Below are 21,538 nucleotides of genomic sequence, written 5' to 3'. Positions count from 1 at the left end.
AAATATTGATTGATTATTGGTTGTTTAACGTCCAGTGGCAAATATTTCATGCCTATTCAGGACGAGAACAAGTTCACAATAAATACAATAGGTCGGTCTTATCATAATAGAGGTCATCCGGGATGATAGTCGGGGAATTTGGACTGCCACTGTCAAGTGAGTTCATATTGGATAGGGACAGTAATTTTGCCTTACAAAAGGCCACCAACGGACCCATCAAAGAGTTGTTGCAAGGGTTCTTAACGTGCAAAGAGAAAATGAAAAGAAACAGGAACAGTATATTGGTCAGATATATTATGTTATAATACAAGTGTGGACACAGATGAGTGTGGACAGTATGTTTGGATGTTTGACAGTGTCTTATGACAAAAGGAGATTAAGTTTTTTCCGATATGGTGTTAGTAACTGTCTTGCACGGTGACAACAGAACTGAGCTTTAGGAGTGTTATTTAATATTTTTGTTATGTTCAAGACGGGCATGGAGGAGAATTAACATAAATAAGGCCATTAGTTTTCTCGTTTGAATTGTTTTACATTGTCATTTCGGGGCCTTTTATAGCTGATTATGCGGTATTGACTTTGCTCATTGTTTATGGCCGTACTGTGACCTGTAGTTGTTAATTTCTGTGTCGATTCGGTCTCTTGTAGAGAATTGTCTCATTGGCAATCATACACATATTTTTTTATATGTATTTGCTTACTATTGGTATGGTTCTATTTATATTACTTTGTGGTGGATCATCAGTATCATTAGTAAAATTTTTTGTTAAAATGTTCCTCAGATTAGAATACATTTATTGTATGTTATAATACAATGCACCAGCATTTTAAAACGTTGATGCTTATGTACATTCCAATACATTTAATGAAGGTACTACATATGTACATGAGTGTTATCACTAAACTAGCACTAACTTGTAAACTTTGACCAATCACAGTGATCTCGTCGTGCATACCGAACGTTTATTAGGAAGAGCTAATAAATATTCCCAATTCTATAATTTACTACTACGCTTAATCTTATCTTTCAAACGTTATTATTACGTTAGTATATGAATGCGATTTCTCAACTTGTTTATTTCACTCAGCGGTAAATGAAGGTTAAAAAGTGTTAACATAAAATTTAACAATATTTTTATGAAAATTAACCCATTTGTGTTAGATCTGCTAAATCGGCAGTAACAAAATATTTCCTTATTATATAGTACATTATTATTCGCAACTATTAACATGTATAGAATAATGGGCAATGCATTGAGATCAGGGACATATAGATGTATTTGCATGTTGTCCCTCAACTTGTAGAAACTTGTAAACTTTGACATTGTCCCTCAACTTGTAAAAACTTGTAAACTTTGACAAACAGTAGTAATCTCGTTATATCGAATGTTCATATATAGGACAAAAGGTCAAGTAAATATTCATTATGCTAAGTTGCACGGCTATGTTTAAAATTTATCTTCCGTTCGTAATTATTATGTAAATACATGTATGATTAAAGATGCCTTATGGTACACTTATGTATAAAATGATTGTCCTTTAAGATATAGTTTTAATTTTATTATATTAAGATGCATATATGTGTTAATCGTTATACTATGTATCAGTGATCAATTTCAATTGTCCACACAAAAGTCGGTACTAGACACGGGACTTCTAAAAAATCGTGTTGATTATTAATATAAACCAATTGAAAAAAAGGTTCCTTTATAAAACAGTCTTTAGAGCTGAGGACAAGGGACTCTCAGTTAGTTTTACTTGTATATATATAGATATGTGTGTGTTTAACTCAGTTATTTTATTGTTGTTGTTACTTTTGTTTAAGTCACGAGTATAATGTTACTTGTATGACAAATAAAGACTATAATTATTAATATCAATGTCAACCAAATAATTTAGTCGATTATTACAATCCTTGATGGATCTATTGCAAAAAATAAAAGTTTGATTTCGAAATAAACATTGGCCGCTATCGTATTTCTTTTTTTTTACAAAATAACTATCACAATGTATGAACATCATTAAGAGAACTGAATAAGTGCTTTATACGGAGTAAATTCATATGAGAATGAAAATCAACTTTCCGTCATCAAAATTTGTCTCCAAAACTTTATTTCATTGACCTACTTCGATTCGTCCGACTCGGGTAACCCGAGTTTAATCATTTTAAAACCCTCGGTTAACAGGATATCAACCCTGCCCCTGACTAGGTTTACTCGAGTCGAGTTAAACGGTTAAATGGTGACGAAAGAGACGCGAATGCTTTTCGAAATTATATTTTTTTTACGATTTAAACGGATTTTAGCCATCTTTTATGACGAAATAGAAGTTAAGTGTTCAATTACAATAGTCACATTAAAACACCACACTGTATATCTATTGCATTACATCAGTGTACATCAATTGTAAATTTTCGCTACAATAAACACATTTGCTTCTCCGTTATACTTTTTAGAGGGGGACAAGGTGACGTTATTTTTTTAGCATGTTATTTTCTTATTGTGAAGTCCGACTTAAACTGTTATATTGTATAATTTCTTCCAACCATCAAAATTGTTAATGGCATCTTTTGTGTGTTCTTTCCACCCCACTGAAAAAAATACCTAGTCAAAATGACTAGTCTGTCTAGTAATCTCAGTTAGATGTCTAGTAGATAAAATCGCTACTGTTTAACCTAGTAACTTTACTCAGCATGCATAGTGAAATTTGATGATGCCCGCTATGACGTCTTATCTTATACATCTGGATAGCCGACGCACATCTTCTCGCGCCTCAACACGTGCTTTCATAACAAAGAAAAGGGACAAGAAGTTCACATCGTTTCCTTAGAAAAAAGGTAAATATTTCTTATGTTCTGCAAAGTTTGTAATTTTTTAATTAACACCTATTTTTTTTTAAGAAATCGTAAACAGGTAAACATGGTAAATATAACTATAAAGACAACATTGCTCATGTGCTGGCAAACGGTTACAATGAGGATACACTGAAATAAACATGGCTGCGCCCGTTCAATCCATTTATTTTCACAAGAAAATGACACACAGCTATATCATTCGTTATTTGTTTTTTGTCTAAATTAAATCGGTATGAATTTAAATTAAATTAAATATCTGAATTATACTTTTCAACAACATGTCGATATCAAATGTATACATGATTGCGGACTATTGGAGGTATTAATTAACATAGGGGGGTCCAGAGGGGGAAAAGGGGGGGGGGGGGGGGCTTTGTGGGAAATGTAATAAATTATATTGGTTGCTTATATAGGGAATCACTGAACAAAACTGTAGCGTCCCCCTTTAGGTCAGTAAGTGAGCCCCCTTACATAACGTTCTTGATCTGCCACTGATTAATGATTTGTTTTTGGGGGAGGTACCCCTGAATTCCCCCTTACCCTATGGCTATATTGATTCTAGCAGCTACACCTATTTGTTCTCTTCTTTAAAGTCGCTTGGTTTAGATGTAAAAGCTTTGTTCAAGATTGACAGGACTTGAGTATAATTTTTTTTCTGTGTTACAAATATTTTAAGCTGCATACATATATCTCTTTTCTTTTCCTAATTCTTACAGTTGCTATATAAACTATAATAAAGTCTCCAGGTGTTTGGTACATTAAGAAAACTTAAAGGAGTTAAAATTTAAGGGTTATATATGCTTAATCAATTATATTATTTTATTTACAGCAATTATATGGGTAGACATTCCTTAAATTCAAAGCTAAAATACAAAAGAAAGAAGAGAGAACAAAATCGACAAAAGAAAAAGGAATCTGTGAATATTTCAGGCTATTGTTTATGTGCAAGGTCATCCTACTGCTTTGCCCCAAGTTCGTCTTCAGAAACTGACAGTACAGTTGACACCTGTTCGCAGACAACCATGACAATTAGCAACCCACCTCAGAAAAGTGTTTATTCTCACGATTCTGAAAAATCCTCTGCTAACCAAGTTATTTAGTCAGTAAACAAAAAAATTGAAAAACCTGACCTGGAGACAAAGTTAACCTATATCAATTGTACATAAGATTTCAAGAATATCAGTTACCTAAAAATAGAAAGAAACAGACTGATATGGCAAAATTTTGGTAAGTGTATTACTATAAGTATGAAAAAGAAGATGTGGTATATTTGCCAATGAGACAACTCTCCACATGAGACCAAATGACACAGAAATTAACAACTATAGGTCACCATACAGCCTTCAACAATAAGCAAAGCCCATACCGCATAGTCAGCTGTAAAGGGCCCCGAAATGACAAATGTAAAACAATTCAAACGAGAAAACTAACGGCCTTATTTATGTACAAAAAATGAATGAAAAAGTGTATGGTCAAAGAACAGAAAATATTGAAAACAAAACTGAAGTAAAATTAAATGGACATTTGTACATTTAAGAATAAAGAACCGAAAAATGAATTCAGTTAACCTTTACTTTTTTAAATGCAAAATTCAAACTGAAACAACTCATATTTTTACGACACAAGGAATCTTCGTTCCTTTAGGATTGGAAAGATGCATCTGCTGTCTTGAGCCAGTTCTTCTGCTGAGAAGTGAACTTGTGTTGTATATTTCAAAAAAATCCATAATAATTATTTGTTGTACATGTATATGTGTACATGCATGTACTTTAAAAGAAACAACCAAAAAGTTAAATATTTCAGAATATGTGAACATGGGACATGTATAACAAACAAGTGTGTTTGGTTCAAGGTCAGAGTATATAGGCAAAATTTTCCAAATGAATCTGTGAAACTAAAGTTTCATTACACACTTCACTATCGGTTATTCTATTCTATTCACATCTTATGTTCTATCTCTGTATTTTGCAGATCTGGGAAGAAGAACCAGGGAACAGGGATGCATTCCGAACAGTCCAAGAAGTATTGATGGGACCAAGAACAACTGATGACCGAGTTCGGACCAGAATTATCAAAATAAATGATATTAAATGTTTTGCTTTGTTGATAGTATTTTTAGTTACTATTCTTAATTTTAGTGTTCTAAAATAACACAAAAAAACAAAAAAATACACAAATGTTAACAGGTTTATAAAATCAACAAGAAGTACATAATTGAGAAATGTGGTATAATATATATGAGACAATTATCCACCAAAGGACATGTTTTCTTTAATGGGGTTTATTGTCAGTCGTTTCCTGAAGTTTGTTTCTGATTGATTTCGTTAAGCCTATGTTTAGATTTTGCAGTCAATTTTTTTTTCTCTTCACTGGACGCTCTTGAGAATGAGGAAATGCATGTGGAACATGCATTATCTTAGGGACTGGCTAGTCAGTCTGCGTGCGCAGCAAGAGATAACTTGACTAGAATGATAAGTAGACTTGACTATTGGTCTAGTACAAATACTATTTTAACAAAGTCGGGGTGACTAGAAAAGCTAGTTGATTTACAAAAATAATAAGTCAATTGACTTTTGACATAGTCATCCTGTGGACAGTCAGTTTGACTAGGTAAGCTAGTCAGTTTGACTAGTGTATTTTTTCAGTGCCTGTTCATAATTGGGTTGATGCTAGATTTGAGTTACCACAGCATGCGCACATGTCCTGGATCTCTGACATGTGCGCATGATATGGTAACTCAAACCTATCAATCCAGTGTGTGACGGGGTTATGGATGCATTCGAAAGGGGGAGGTGTTTCTTACTAATTTCATTGTTTTTAATTGTATGATGGTGTTGATGCCTTTTTACAATTATACTCTAATTAACATGATCAAAATAGAAATCATTTCTGAAGTCATTTTAAAAGTTAAATTAAGAATGGAAATGAGGAATGTGCCAAAGAGACAACAACCCGACCATAGACCAACAAATCTCCAATGCAACGAGGAATTCCCACACCCGGAGGCGTCCTTCAGCTGGCCCCTAAACAAATATATATTAGTTCAGTGATAATGAACGCCATACTAAACTCCAAATTGTACACAAGAAACTAAAAGTCAAAATAATACAAGACTAACAAAGGCCAGAGGCTCCTGACTTGGAACAGGCGCAAAAATGCGGCGGGGTTAAACATGTTTATGAGATCTCAACCCTCCCCCTATACCTCTAGCCAATGTTGAAAAGTAAACGCATATCAATACGCACATTAAATTTCAGTTCAAGAGAAGTCCAAGTCTGATGTCAGAAGATGTAACTTTGCTTGTAATGGTCCATAGAACACCTTGGTTTACTTCTTTGAAATAGAGTGAATTTATTTTGGACAATAGTTTTGGTTTTTAAACGTAATAACACGTTGAGTTCGATGTTAAAGCGGTTATTTTTCAAAGTTAAGCACACACGAAGAAAGCGGGTAACTGAATTTTCTGAATGACTATTTTAAGATTTTTTTTTTATTTTACCGAAAAAATATGGAAATAAATGTATGGAGAAAAAATATGCAAATACATTGTTTTTTGTAAATGTATGGAAGACACAACTAAAGACCAGGCAGTAGTATGGACGAGGTGACTTGCATCGTTTGTAATAGACATTATTTCTTTTTATTTCCAGATATCGAATTTGCCTGAAGAAAGCATGGTAATTTTTGTTTCTTGATGTTCAAAGTCTATTGTGTAGCACACTTTCGGCGGTATCGTAAACAGTGCCACACTATGACGAGAATTCAAATGTATGGTAAATAAATGTAGGAATAAACAAAAATGTATTATAAAATGTGGAGAGAAACATGAAAACGAGCAATGTACCGCAATAGACTTAAACTGTAAAGGTAAACATATGTCGAATGACAAAGAATGTCCCCAAAGGACTCGAACAAAAAATGGTCCTTAATCTGGTGAAATCAAAAACACATTTCACTATAACAAGCCACGAACCAGCTGAACAACAATGAGCAACATAAAGAAAGATTGAAAGGATCCAGCAAAACCGCCAAAGGTCAGAAATTAAAACTTCTTAAAAATATAGATGTACCATCCAAGACTTGGTAACTGTAGTTAGTGTTGTTATACACGAGACAATGAGCTCTCCTACTAAACCCATAGACTTTATTTTACTGTAGGAATAGTTGTAAAACACATGTTTGCATCAAATTTTGATCTTTCATTAGGTTTGGAAATGGCTAGTAGAGTAACAACTGACATGATATAATATATATGTATTGCCAAGTATTAAAGTATTAAGAACACACCATTAGAAATGGCTACAAAATATACAATTTATTTATCATGTTTATTACTATATAACATAAATGTTCGGTATTGTTCATTGGAACTGTCGTGGCATTAACAATAATGCTGCAGAGTATATAGCTATGTCACAAATAAAGCCCGATATAATTTCACTAATTCCAGGAAACATGGTGTAAAATCGAACAAGACCATCCACATGTAATAGACTATAAAATAGCTAATTTTTCTGTACCTAATACAAAATCTCATTCCGGTAGAGCAAATTATGTCGCAGAAAACCTTCCATATCTGAAAAAGAATATTAATAGTGATTAAGAAATATGATGTATTGAATTGAATTTTGATAATAAAAATAATAATATTACACTGGTTAATCCTCAAATACCAAATAACCGCATTATAACAATATATTTGACCAAATGGAAGGACAATTTTAATTATGTTGGGATTTAAATGCCTACCACATTATGTGGGGTGGTAAACATACAGATACTAATGGATACTTATTGATGGTACAGGTACAAGGTGTAACCCTCGTACATTAGAGCTGGCACCGATTGATTTGTCTCTCTGTAGTTTTAGTTTAGCTAGTAAAATAACTTGGTCAGTTGACTTCATTATTTCTTATGGCAGTGATCATCATGTTGTTAATATAAATTTTAACCATAAACGAATGCAAACTGATGAAACAGAATCAGTATATAACTATAAGAAAGCAGGCATTCTCCAGCAAGTGTAATGAACATTTGAGTCCTGATATGATTTCGGACAATATAAAAGAAACATGTTCAAGACGAACTAACAAATTACTCCAAATAGCTGGAGAGAGCATCCCAGTCAAATTAAAAAAAATATAAATCTAAAAAAAAAAAAAAACACCAGTAACATGGTGGACACCTGAATGTACTAAATTTGTAAAAGAAAGGAATACTTGTAAAAACCTTGCCCAACATACAGGTCTTGGAATGGATTTCACTACTTATAGAGAAAAAGAAAAAACGTGCAGAAAAAATATTAAAACTGCACAAGCTACTGTAACTCGTTCAATTATGATACTAAACTAACAGATGTCTGCAAAAAAAGTACAATTGATGTTGGGTAAATCATTTAAAAAAAATTACATTCCTGCTATATAACAACACTAAATATGAATATACCCAAGACAAAGCTGATATACTTCCTACACATAATGCTCAAGTCAGTAGTGACGATAATTACTCTGAAAATTTTAAAAGTCAGAAACAAAATATGAGTACTGTAAATTATTACACCATTATAAGGATTAAACTAATAGTTACAATGAACCCTATTCTACGTAAGAATTAGAAGATACAATCATTTATACATCTGATACCTAAAAGTTCTTATGTCTTAAAAATGCATTTCATGGCGAGGTACAGAAAATATACTGTAAACAGTAGACTATACATGTAGATATAGGTGAACTAGGTACAAGAGAACTCTAAATCTTAAATACTACAAACCACCTCTGTTCTATGAAAGATAATGATATAACTGGACTAGAAATACACACAACCTGTAATTAACTGCCTTTACAATTAGAAAAGATAGAATTACATATTCCATGTTTAAGTAATTTACTGACAAATCTCTGTCTGTGTTAATACAATTTTTTTTACTAGAGTATGATTTCTACAAAAAAAAACTTCCATGTAAATGGAAGCATTCTATTATATCAAAAGTACTTAAAGCTGAAGAAAAAAAACCAGACTAACAGCCCTTACATCGAATTACCGCAAGGGAACTCGGTCATAACACTCTATTTAGTAGTAGAGTGGATGTACTCACTGGATTTTTGAGGTGCCAGTCAGAAGGCTGATTAGTATGTCGTATGGAGTAAGAAGATAAACAACCAGCTGGTAAAGGCATTTAACAGTTTGATATAACAACATTAGTATATGACAACATAAACCTTGTGAGACGTCAATAGGGCAGCCGTAACCTACCCGTTATGTTGGGACACTTTTGATGACGAAGCATTTTTTTCCATAGCATTTCAACAGTTAAATTTCAACATTTATCAGTATACATAATTCTAAAATTGTACTATATTAAATTGTTAATTGTAAGTATTTTACAAGTTTATATTTTTTCTAAGCCAGCACTCGTCTATTTGTGACAGAGACCAACAATGAGATCCCATGCTTTCCCTGTATCACTTCAAATAATGGTTGCATTATTTTAGTATGCAACAGGGAGTTTTTATCTAGTAAATGTAGATGTTCATAGTGTATCTAGGTCTAGTATTTCAAACATTACTCGTGATGTGTCAGAATGTTGAGTGAGTGTTTGTCAGCCAACAGACGTAGCTATTCTGAAAATTACATTGCAAGATTTCAATAATGATACAAACTTACCCGACCAGTGTTAGTGCCGTAGCTTGGACAAACATAAGAATCAGAGCTCCGTCATCGGATGAACATTTATATGTTAATCGCAAGAATTATCATTCCAACACGTGCAAAATGTGTAATGCAAATATGAAATTTCTGAAGAAGGTGGTACCCATAACGCATTTATTTGGGCAAACTAAAATATAATTGCACTGTTTGAAACAGTACTATTCTACAAGGTTGGCTACTATGTGATAGTGGGTACCGACTAAGGCCATGACTTCTCATTCGTATCAACAATGCTACATCCCATCCTCAACAAAGATGTAATGCTGCACATATGAGGACACTGAGCATTGTTTAAAGAAGTTTTGGTGTTAAAGTCACGCTTTCGCTGCATAGAAACAAGTGACGGAACACTTTTGTATGGAACCAGGAAATTCTGTGACATTCTTATAGCTGTCGTGGTGTTACACAACATGTGTATTGATAATGGATTTATACCATTACTAGATGGAAATGATCGCCAAGACCAAGGATATAGACAGACAGCTTTATAAAGGAAATCCGAATGACGGAGACTGAGTGCGAGCTTTACTTGTAACTGAATGCTTTTCAAACTAAATAAGTTGTATAACTATTGCCGTTAACCGGTTTGGCGGTCAGTATAAATGTAAATTGCACGGGTTTTTAGTTATCGGGGACTGGGTAGTGACCACATAATCGCACGTCATATATACTAATATACGTAGAAGTTTATTTTTTTTGTATATAAAATATTTGTATTCAAGTTTTATATAGAACAATATTTAAATGTGTTGTATTTATTTGGTAGATTATTTTGTGGCAGATTCTGTCTTGTGTTTTTGATGGACTTTATAATTTTAGTTTTACGGACTTAACCAGATCAGATACATATTGTATTAGGAATTTAAGGTGGTCACTGCGCCATTCAGTATCCACACTTGTGTTTGATCTATTGTATTTAGAAATTAAAGGCTAATGTTGAAGTGTACATACTTGGATGTGCTCAATTATTTCACAGATGTTCAAAATAAATGAACAATCCCAATCGGGGTATTGTATTCTAATTGAAGTATCTATGCATATCCTAATTGGCGTATCAAACCACCCTTTCCAAGTTCACGGTCTCAAATGAAATTCGCGCACTTTTTTACAACCCCAGTATAGATGTACTTTTATTATCGATTATAGTAACGTACTTACATATAAATTCGAAAAGTTGCATTGAGGAATAATTTTAAACTTACTGTGCAATATCAAATTGTTTTCTCTATCTGATTGCAACACAAAGATAGGTTGTATTTTCTTTCCCTTTCCAAAGTCATGGCCGTTCTCGGAATCAGTATTGTATGCTTTCACGTTTTCCATGCGTTCAAGCTGAAATTGACCAAGTCATAGTTTATTTATTCACCATTGATGTTTGTGATGAATATTTATTCTATAAAAAGTAGTTCGTAATAAGTAACGTTGTGACACATTTTTTACGCTTCTTTAAAAAAAAACTTAGTACTATGATTTGCAGGCAATTGAATTTCTGTAAGCTGAACTAAAGTAGATAGAATATTAAGAGTTTGAACAGTGCATCGGTGTATTACTATTCCGCTTTTGAATATTTGTTTTCTAAATATGAGTGGCATGGCATTATCAAGACTGCGAATTCTGCATCTACACTGAAATATTTCCTCCGTCAGATCATATATTATGATGGATGTCGTTTTTCATCTGAAATTAATTGATCTTTATATAGTATGCATTGAAATTCGTAAAATAACCTATTAATAATGATAATAATCCTTACTTGAATATAGGTAGAAGAGCCGCATGTGTCTGCTGGCAGTGATGTCTTCCTTGTAGTAAGACCAAAAATTTCACAGCCGATGCATTTCAAGACAAAGTTATACAATGTATGAGTGATGTCTTCCTTGTGGCAAGACCAAAAATCTCACAGCAGATGCATTTCAAGACAAAGTTATACAATGTATGTGCAATTACGTTTTAGGATTAGGTTAGTATTGCTTAGTCTTTAGTTTTCATGCATGAAATGTTCACACCATTAAAAAAGGAGGATCTAACTCAATATCCAATTAGTTTAGCCAATGCGTTCTGTATGTTGTGTATTGGTATTGTAGAATATAACAATGGTTTGTCTTTAGATCGTTTTTTAATTCATCTGAAGAAATCAGATATGTCTGTTTTATTCAGTAATAAGAATTAGATAACAAAGATTCTGTCGCGTTTTCCTAATGTTTAAATACTATTATATATGTATTGCAAGGATTACAAAATCAAGAAATATGATTCAGACGATGAAAACAACAAAAGCAAGAACAGTCTTAATCTTGAAGGTACATGGTAGTGAACTTGATAGTATTATACTGATGTTGGCAGCAGCCTAAATACAAGCGATTGTAGTACCAGCACCAATAGTAACAGCAAAACATACAGCAGTCCCATAAAAAGAAAGAGTACCAATGAAAAATGACATTGGAAAGAAAAAAATACAATTTGTTAATAAAGCAGTGCAGACAAGAGGGTTTGATTTGGGAGCGAATGAAAATAAACAGCATACATGTAGGATGCGTGGGATAGAGCATAACAGTGAAGAGGATATAGGAATAGACTCGACGTGGATTGGATGAGACTTTGTAAGTAGTAGTAAGGGAGAACATAGTGAATGTGGTTATTGGCTGCTTGAGAAATGTGTAGGTTTAAATGCAGTGAGTGGGAGGACGTGTAAGAAAAAGAAGGGAAGGGGTAAAAGTAGGCGTAGAAAAAGTGATGATGTGAGTATGAATCGTTTGTATCATTGTCCAAACCATAGAAAATAAAGAAAATGTTAAATGATCTTATCCAGTGCATGTTATTTTGGATAACCTGCATCTTAATACCTTTTCAAGTCGGTCTTGGTTACTGCACACTCTATAGCATCTGTCCTCAGATGGAATCTCCTATTATTAGCCTCAAGGATAAAGTCCCCTCCTTCTCCTTTGCTATGCTGTCCACACAGTATTGTTGAAAATTTTCTACAAGAAGTGAAATTTCTATAGTAGTTTTGTTATACAGCCATGAAGAAGGACTGAGCTCCGGGGGATTTTGGAAAGTTGTCGGTGAATTTGGAAATATATGGAAAAGATTTGTAATTACACTAGCTGTACTCTTGTAGTAAAAATGTACATGCCAATTTCTTTGTAAAACTTGATTATAATAGAAAATGTGAAAAGATCATTGTTTTCAAATATTGCTTCGATTTTTTAACCATCTGAGGATTTAAGAATAGCTATCACTGGGAGAAACGACGTTGTGAATGTCGAAAACAGTCTTACTTCCAGTTTTAAAAAAATCTTCAAATTCTGAATAGGTCAATTAAGGTAATGTCTATGTCCGATAAGTATAAGTGTAAAATGGTTTGTGTAGGCTCTTCCGTGAACCTCCCTTTTTGTTTGTAAAGAAGCAAACGGCTGGCACTGTGATTTTTCAGAGGAAGAAGTTTTAACAGCCAGCATAAACGGTTGTCGAATCTAAGTGACATATGTCAATTTTGGAATACAACACATATAAGTCATAATAAATGATTTAGTAACATCATTTGCATCATCTAAGAGTTGGGAAGTGTTTTAAAGTTAAGAAAATAAATATCAATTATGCATCAATTGTTGAAAAGTTGATGAAGAAAATTACATGCATGAAGATTTGCCCTGGAAACAATGACTTTTCTGATATTCGTCGTTATCGGTACCCTAACACATTAGCAGAATTTGGAAACACATAATATATATTATTAGCATCTAAAGAAAGTTTAGCACATGAAACAACAATACGAACAGTTGCTTATGGTATGTTATGTGATAGCCCACAAGAAAGATGTTCAAATTGTCAAGTTTTTTGGCCAAACCTCCTCATACAACGTAGTAGAACGAAAACGAAAACAGAGACAAAGCTAACGCATAGACTTGATTACATGACAACTGGTCAGTTGAAAGAGAGAGTATTGCACTTAAAAAATGGACACTCTAAAAGAATAGTTATCTACATACTAGGAAAAGTTCGGAGTAAAATTGGACGTTGGAATTTCAGAGTCTTTTGTAAGCATAATGAAAAAAAATGACATTGCATTATCAAAATTCTAACGAAAATAGTCCACAATACATTCTTTGGAAACAATAACTAGAATTGCAACAAATTCAAATCTGAAGCAAATGAGATGGTATCCAACTTTGTTAAGGTGGTACATAGCTTTGCATGCAAAATATCCATCTGCTTACAGAATGGCTAAGAACAGCAACGGACTAACACTTCGACATGCATATACACTACGGGATTATACAAAGTTTACAAGGAAAGGAAGTAGCTGGAATACTGACGTGTTCGACGGAGCTTTACGAGACTATAGCATCTTAGATCATGTAGATGACACCCTGAAACAGAATATTTAGTTGCTGTTTGATGAAGTGAAAGTGAAGTCAGGACTTGTATACTGTGATTTGGGGTCTGTGAATAACTTTTGCATAACTGAATTAGAAACGTCAGTGCCCGGCATTGCAATTCATATCATGTCAATAATGATATGAGGCATATTTTCTAATCTAGTGTGTCATTGCACATTACCCCTGCAAAGGATGCACTAGTAATCAGTTATTTTGGATAACTTAGTACTGCATTAATGGGCATTTTGGTTTTATTGTAAGAGCTCCGGTGTGCGATGGTGCTACTCCTAAAAGGATTCATTGACAAAACCAAGATATATGCTACTTTTCAAACAATGAATATGGAGACGAAATAAATCTAAACTTCATCTGTGATGCCCCTAATTTAATGAAAACAACCCGAAATAACTTCGAGAATTCTGGACGGAACAATAAAACCAGAAATTTAATGGTAAGTAATGTGTCATGTTTGGTTATTCTGCGTGAGCTAAGGCTCAAAGGCCGTACTTTGACCTTTAATTGTTTACTTTTTACACCTTGTGACTTGGACGGACAATAGTCTAATTGGCACTCATACCACATCTTAATTCCATTAGATCATGTAGATACAAATGAAACATCTTAGGAAAATCGTATATTTTATTTTTAAGTCAAATGTATGGGTTTTATATATTCTAAACACTCCTGCAGTTCTTTCAATTAGAAAAGGAATATTCTAACGAACCTTTATTCAAAGACATGAAGAGGGCTAATGTCACACTATTCATTTTTTTCTTTTCTTTCTTTTCAGTTGAATGGAAAGCCTATAAAATGGTCACAAATAGAAACACTGGTGGAAGGCGATATCCATGGAATGGGTTAGTGGCTTCTTCCAATGAAGACGAAGAAGAGATAGCCATCGACAGAACTGTTTTCGCCGACTATGTCACAGAGTACTGGGTAGAAGGAAACAACCGCCAACACTGGAACCATTGCATCAACGAAGAACCACACAATACAACCATTTTGAGGGATGGCACAGCACACTCAAGGAGCATGTCAACCATGCGCACCCGAACATCTACATCCTGGTTAAAATCCCACAGAAGACTCAAGCCAACCAGAACTAGGTAGCAACAGGCCGGACCCAGCGACCAACATCTTTGAAATATCACGTAGATACTAAAGATAGTTAATAATTCTGTTCACAAAATTATTGCTGCCTATAAGGAACTACCGGGTAATTGTTACTATCAAATCTTATTCATTCAGTATTAAGATTTTTATTTCTTCAATTCTGCCAAGGCCTGTTAATTTTTCATATACAGGTAATAAGTGTAAAAGAGTTAATTTAGAATTGAGCAAGATGTGCTCCCAGAGTAATTAGTTATATTAGGTCTTTTAAAAGATTTTTTCATAAAGGCATTCCAGTTAGGTCATTATTTGCCTTTAAAGATGGTGGGATTCATCTTAATGATTGATTGTTGGTTGCTTAACGTCCAGTGGTAAATATTTCATGCATATTCAGGACGAGAACAAGTTCACAATAAATACAATAGGTAGGTTGATACAAGAGGCCATCTGGAGAAATTTGGACTGCCACCGGAAAAGGAGGGTATATTGGATAGGGACAGAAATTTTGCCCCTCAAAGAGTTGTTGCAAGGGTTCTTAACGTGCAAAGAGCGTGGCACTCTCTTTACACGAGGCATCGGATTTAACGTCCCCCTTCTGACCGGACGTGACTGCGAACTTGATACATCCCGCACAGCCAAACGGACGCCCCACTTCGGCAAGCGTTTTACTGCCGGTCGGGAGAAGACCAAGTGACCATATTTCTATACCCCAGTCACCCTTGGGGATTTCATCTTAATGAAGCTGGGCAATACGAGTTGCGCCAGTGTTTTCAGCATGCTATTAATCATACGTAAATAGTTTAGTATTGTATAATTTTGTCTTTATGTATGTCATAATTATTATTTAGTTTTTATAGGCTACCATAAAGGAAGTGTTTCATCCTTTGGATTCATTAATGTATGTCTCTTTAATGTATATACTCTATTTTTAGGAGAGATTTCCGTGAGCATCACCTAAGTAGATATAGCAGCTGAAGAAGTGGTTTATTTTTCCTGCTTAGAGTTTAACTTTCAAGAGAGTGTTACATCTCTTGGGTTTATCCGCTCCTGTCACTTATTTGTTTTTGTTTGGCGGATGTTTAATTTGTGTGGCCCCCATTTTCTTTATATTATTGTAATGACATGTATGTGAAGATTTATGTTTTTCGGCCGAATAAATTTATATTATTATTTCAGTCTTTTATGAAGCCAAAAGTAATTGAACGCTTTTGTATGGACACAGGAAATGCTATGACATTCTCATAGCTTTCGTGGTGTTGCACAACATGTGTACTGACAATGTTTAACCGTTACTAGATGGAAATGATCGCCCAGACCGAAAATATGTAGGCAGACAGCTTTACAATTGAAATTTGAATGACGGGGCTGGTGTGCGAACTAGACTCAGAAATGGGTGGTTTTCAAATTAATAAATAAATTATGATAAGTATAGAATACTGCATCAAGTGTTGTTATTTTAAATAAGAAACATCTTCGTAAACAAAATACAGACAGATGGTAACGACAGACGGACAACGGATGGCAAGCGATGAGAAAAATGATTACCACCAACAAAAAAAAGTTCTGTTCTTGACATTATAGAGAAGATATCTGCTTATAGGAAGAACAACTCGTGCCAATGGGAGATAATCATGTATTCGACAAATGTTTTTATTACCTTAGTTTTGAAGTATCGAGTATGATAGTAATTTCCTTCTTATAGCATTTATTTTAACGTTGTTGCCCTCGTAAAACGTAATTACATAAGAACAATGCATAACACAACACACAACACGTATGAATACATATTTTATCAGTTGCAGAGTCCTTCGATTCTTCATTGCTCGAAGATTGCACGAAGGTGTATTGATTTTTGTCATTTATAGTTGGTGCTTCGGCTGCTTTTAAACAAAAGTTGCATGATCGATATCTACTTCGTTTTTTTTTTTTCTTTGTCCCATCTCTCCCTGTTCTACCTGTAGCCGCTGCTTTTCCAAAGCGAGCATTTCCCTTTTTATGCCTGCACTTTGACATCTTCATCGGGTGATTTAGATAAGGTGCATTGTATACGTAATTGTTTTTATTTTCAAATTGAAATTAAATGATTTCTACATGTAAAAAAATATTTTTCAACTCACAATTTCTCTAAAAGAGATAGATTCCATCTACTCATCTTGTAAGGATGTATCAAATGCTGGACAAGTATCTTTCCCTTCACCAATTTCATCAAAAGGTGTATTTTTTTTTATTTCTTTAAAATACATTTTTTTTGTAAAAAAGCACAATGATAAGAAACTTGACATAAAAACATCAGCATCGACCCTGATATAGATGATCGAAGTGATGTTAAATGTGTTGTTTTTTTTCTGAAGGATTTCATTTCATTTAAGTTTTAATCTATTTTTTACTATTTTTAGACTTCCCTATTGGCATATGTAATCACAAATAAACTTAACTGAAACCTTTTATAACTGGCTACATTTTATACTTTCTTTGTTAAATTGTTTCTTTTTGTTTTACATATTTAAACATGTTATATATTATAGTTTTTTTTCTCTCTAAAGTCAACAATTTGAGTACTATTTAAAGAAAAGAAAAATTCGTGTGTTTTTTTGCACCGCACTGTACTTATTTATTGTTCATTATCTGAATAATTAATAACTTTATTTTGTTGTATACTAGTATGATTATTATGATCTTTACCATATATAATACTAATTTATTTGTTTAAACTGCTTTACAGTACTTATAGAGTTAACTAACAAGTTTGTCTTTGTTTACCTTTTTCTAGTCCGCCATCATGAACGAGGCAGAAAATTGTCAGTTCGACACCGAGGATAATTAAAATGCATTTAGAAGTAGTCAACCTAGATACAACTTATAATTTAAGTAAACACCAAGGGTCAACCCAAGTAAAAAATGTAAGAGAGTAGCAACAGGTTCGTCCGCTACCACTAAGAACACTACAGTTATCAGAGTACTCTTCCTCTTAAAATTCCACAACAAATACTTTCTCATAATAGCCATATAAATCCATCTATTTAAATTGGAAGAGAAAACAAAAGGCTCTATCGGACTGGGTTGGACTTGCAAAATTTAAAGCAACTCGCAATTTACTTAATGAGTGCCAAGATAAACATCAATGTAAAACCATCCAACAAAGAACCTCTCTTGGTGAATGATCGATTAGGACAAGTTTGCCCAAATCGAATACAGTATCAGCACGTAGAAGATACAAATTTGAAATCGGTCATGAAGACTCAAAAGTTAGTCTTACATACTATGACAAACCAGCAACTCCAGAAAAAAGTCAAGATCAGTTAAGGGCGTTTTTCAATAAAAACGTATTTTCTTGTCCTAGCCACTTTAAAAAAAATGTGTTTGATCTTTGCAAGTAATTTTTTGTGCAGTCAGTACATTGAATTAGATTTAACATTTTTAAGCAAAGAAACAGTTTGTTTTTTAGAGGGATTTATAAGATATTGACTCCTGAATGGTCCAAAAACAACCAAAATGGCATGTCCCTAGACCGCCTGTCCAACATTCATACGCTAAAATATTGTAAAAAAATGAAGAAATTAATGGGTTTTTTACTTTACATAAGTTCTTTAATAATTCAAAAGTATGTTCAGAGCCAACATATTCTAATAAACAGCTTTCAATATAGGTTTTTTAATTTCAGAAGGTGTGTCCCTCACAAATTGTCCACTACGAAACGAAGTCATTAAAATTTGCCAATAAACAGTTTTATAAAATCAATGTAATTTTTGTTTGCAAGAGATATAAACATTAGGGTCTTACAAAAGAAGTGATGCTTTTATAACGGCAATTAAATTGTTGGTAAGAAAAATTGAGCACATCAAATGGACCAGAGTGATACCGTATTTTTGATAATGTCCCCTACGAAACGGGTCAAATATCCTTCAGTATCTGGTTTTAAAATTATGTAAAAAATATCAGTGTACAGCTTGATAAATGCTTTGATGAATACAATCAGTCTTGTTACTATTACAATATAGGGATTGTGGGGAAAAAATAAAGCATGCGAATACGTCCCTTACGAAACGGTCCCCTACGAAACAAGTATGGGAGAAAAACGTTTCGTAGTGGACACTACCACTACCATGGAGTCTTTTTTTAAAAATTTTTCAATTATATTCGTGCAAAACAAATAACAAGGGTTAGTTTAATGTAATTGTTATTATGTTTTTATTAACATATAATAGGGTTGATGTCAACTACGAAACTTTTTGTCCACTACGAAACGCATCAAAATGTCCACTACGTAACATGAGTTGAACCTTCATATGTGAAGTACTGTCTAATCTTTATCGATAAAAATGATTTTCTAATTCAGAAAAAAATGATATTTTTCTAGTATTTAAAGTAAACAAACTGGAATGTCTATAGGAGACATTTAAAATTGCAAAAAATATGTGTGTTTCGAAGAAGTTTCGTAGGGGACTTTTGTCCCCTACGAAACAGTACACAAATTATGAAAATAATATCATTTTAAAGAATATTTAAGATTGCACTTTTTGTTTACAAACAGGTCTATTATAGAGGTATTCAAAATAACTCTTGAAATTAAATTTTAGACAAGTTGATTTTCTATTTTTTTTTTAGGTCTGAAATGTACGCTTTTATTGAAAAACGCCTTAAACTGATCTTTGATGTATTAATTATGCCGCAAAAATATTGGATTTAATACACACATATATATATATATATAAATTTATCCTGCAATTGGATGTTCTACTATACAGATACAGCCCTACAGATATCGCTATGCTGTATCTATACTATACAGATATCGCTTAAAAGTTCCGCCCACTGCCGGACTGAGTATTGTATAAACCTGCGTGCCCTCAGAATGTGTATTGCAATCACATTCCAAAGACGTATCAATTCCGATTAACGATTTATACGTTCTGTTTGTTTTCAAAGCAATAAGAATCACACAAATTTTCTGATAACATACACACAAGAACAATAGTCTTTTCTTCGATGACAACTATCGATTTCAAAACTTGAATGTGTATGATTGTGTAACAAAAACAACCATGTCAATTTCAGCATGCCTGTTTAGTGTATGTCGAGTCTGAAGCGTAGGACAACTCGTACAATCCTGTTTCAAATTGGACAATGTTTTGTATTTTATTGTTATTGTTGAATTTAGTTATATAAATAAATGCTAAACCTGTGTTCAGTGTCTTTAAAACATAAATAATATACAGAACTAATTGCAGGATAAAGACAATAACTGTTTATTGTCTTTAAATATCAGCTGTATTTGTACTCGGCTCGAAACAGGTGTAATAGCTCGCTAAAAATTCGAATACACCTTGTTTCCTAGCCTCGTACAAATACAGCTGATATTTAAAGACACTAAACAGTTATTGTCTATGTATTCGCACCTAGCAAGTACTATCAGAGTAAATGTTGAGGCAGTACTGAATATAATGAGATAACGCTGAATGTAAGAAACCACATCAATACCAACAATTTATGAGGAGAAAAGGGTCAAGTTACGCAGCTTAGATTATATGGAAGTCAATACAGATCATGATGATGTCTACGTACCACGATAAAAACATTTGTTTTACTGCATTAGAAGACGAAGAGGAAATCGCCATCGACAGAACCGCTTTCGCCGACTATGTCACAGAGTACTAGGAAGAGGGGAAACAACCAACAACACTAAAATCACTTCAGCAACGAAGGACCACACATCAACAACCATTTAGAGGGATGGTACCGCAACCTCAAAAAGCACGTCAATCATACGCACCAAAACATCTACATCATGAGTAAAACCTTTAAGAAGACACGAGCCAACCAGAGCCAAGTAGCAACAGGCGGGACATATAAGTGCTTTCATTTTGGTTATAAAATGATTCTGTTGTATGTATGATTTGAATGACCTTTGATACAATAAATATAAAAAGTTGGAGAAACGTGACCACACCCCCTCAGTTGAGTTTTGTTCTAAATTTGCTCCTAATATACCCGGTATACATAGGTGTACTTCTTATGATGGTCTTAGGATATTTCTAAAAGTTACGATGTCTTAATTTTCACTTAAAGCAACAAATGTGGCCGCTGTGTATGTTCACGTCAAACGAGGAGCAAATGAAATAAGACGAAACAGGGTGTTTAGGGACAGATACAATCCATTAGATAATTCGGGTTATTGATAACGTTCGTAAATATACTTTCTACTCGAACGATTCTGTAACGTTGTTGAATGTCTCAATATGAGCTCGCTAGGTTGACTCAAAGGTCCCATGAAATGCATGTCCCATTACAAATAACGGTAGCCTTGAGGTTTTAAACGACTGAGCTTTTCAACCAGGTAATGCAAATGTCCATCACTATATTTCAAGAGCAAGTGTTTCGTATATTACACGTGCGTAACACAATGTTAAAAGAATGTTTGCAATCAATACAATTCGATGCCTGAAGATCACGCACTTCGTCATGTTATAAAGCAAGGATTTTA

General features: G+C 33.6%; 1 long non-coding RNA gene across 1 annotated transcript; it reads left to right on the top strand.

Moving 5' to 3' along the window:
• Positions 1–2,638: 2,638 nt before the first annotated feature.
• Positions 2,639–4,949, top strand: LOC143052260 (uncharacterized). The gene is made up of 3 exons (XR_012971054.1): positions 2,639–2,836; positions 3,684–4,081; positions 4,826–4,949. It is a non-coding gene; the product is annotated as an uncharacterized LOC143052260 (long non-coding RNA).
• The last annotated feature ends 16,589 nt before the right edge of the window (positions 4,950–21,538 follow it).

Source organism: Mytilus galloprovincialis, chromosome 11, assembly GCF_965363235.1.
Source record: "Mytilus galloprovincialis chromosome 11, xbMytGall1.hap1.1, whole genome shotgun sequence".
NCBI lineage: Eukaryota > Metazoa > Mollusca > Bivalvia > Mytilida > Mytilidae > Mytilus > Mytilus galloprovincialis.
Note: the sequence above shows the minus strand (reverse complement) of the source record. Positions and strands in the feature narration are given on the sequence as shown.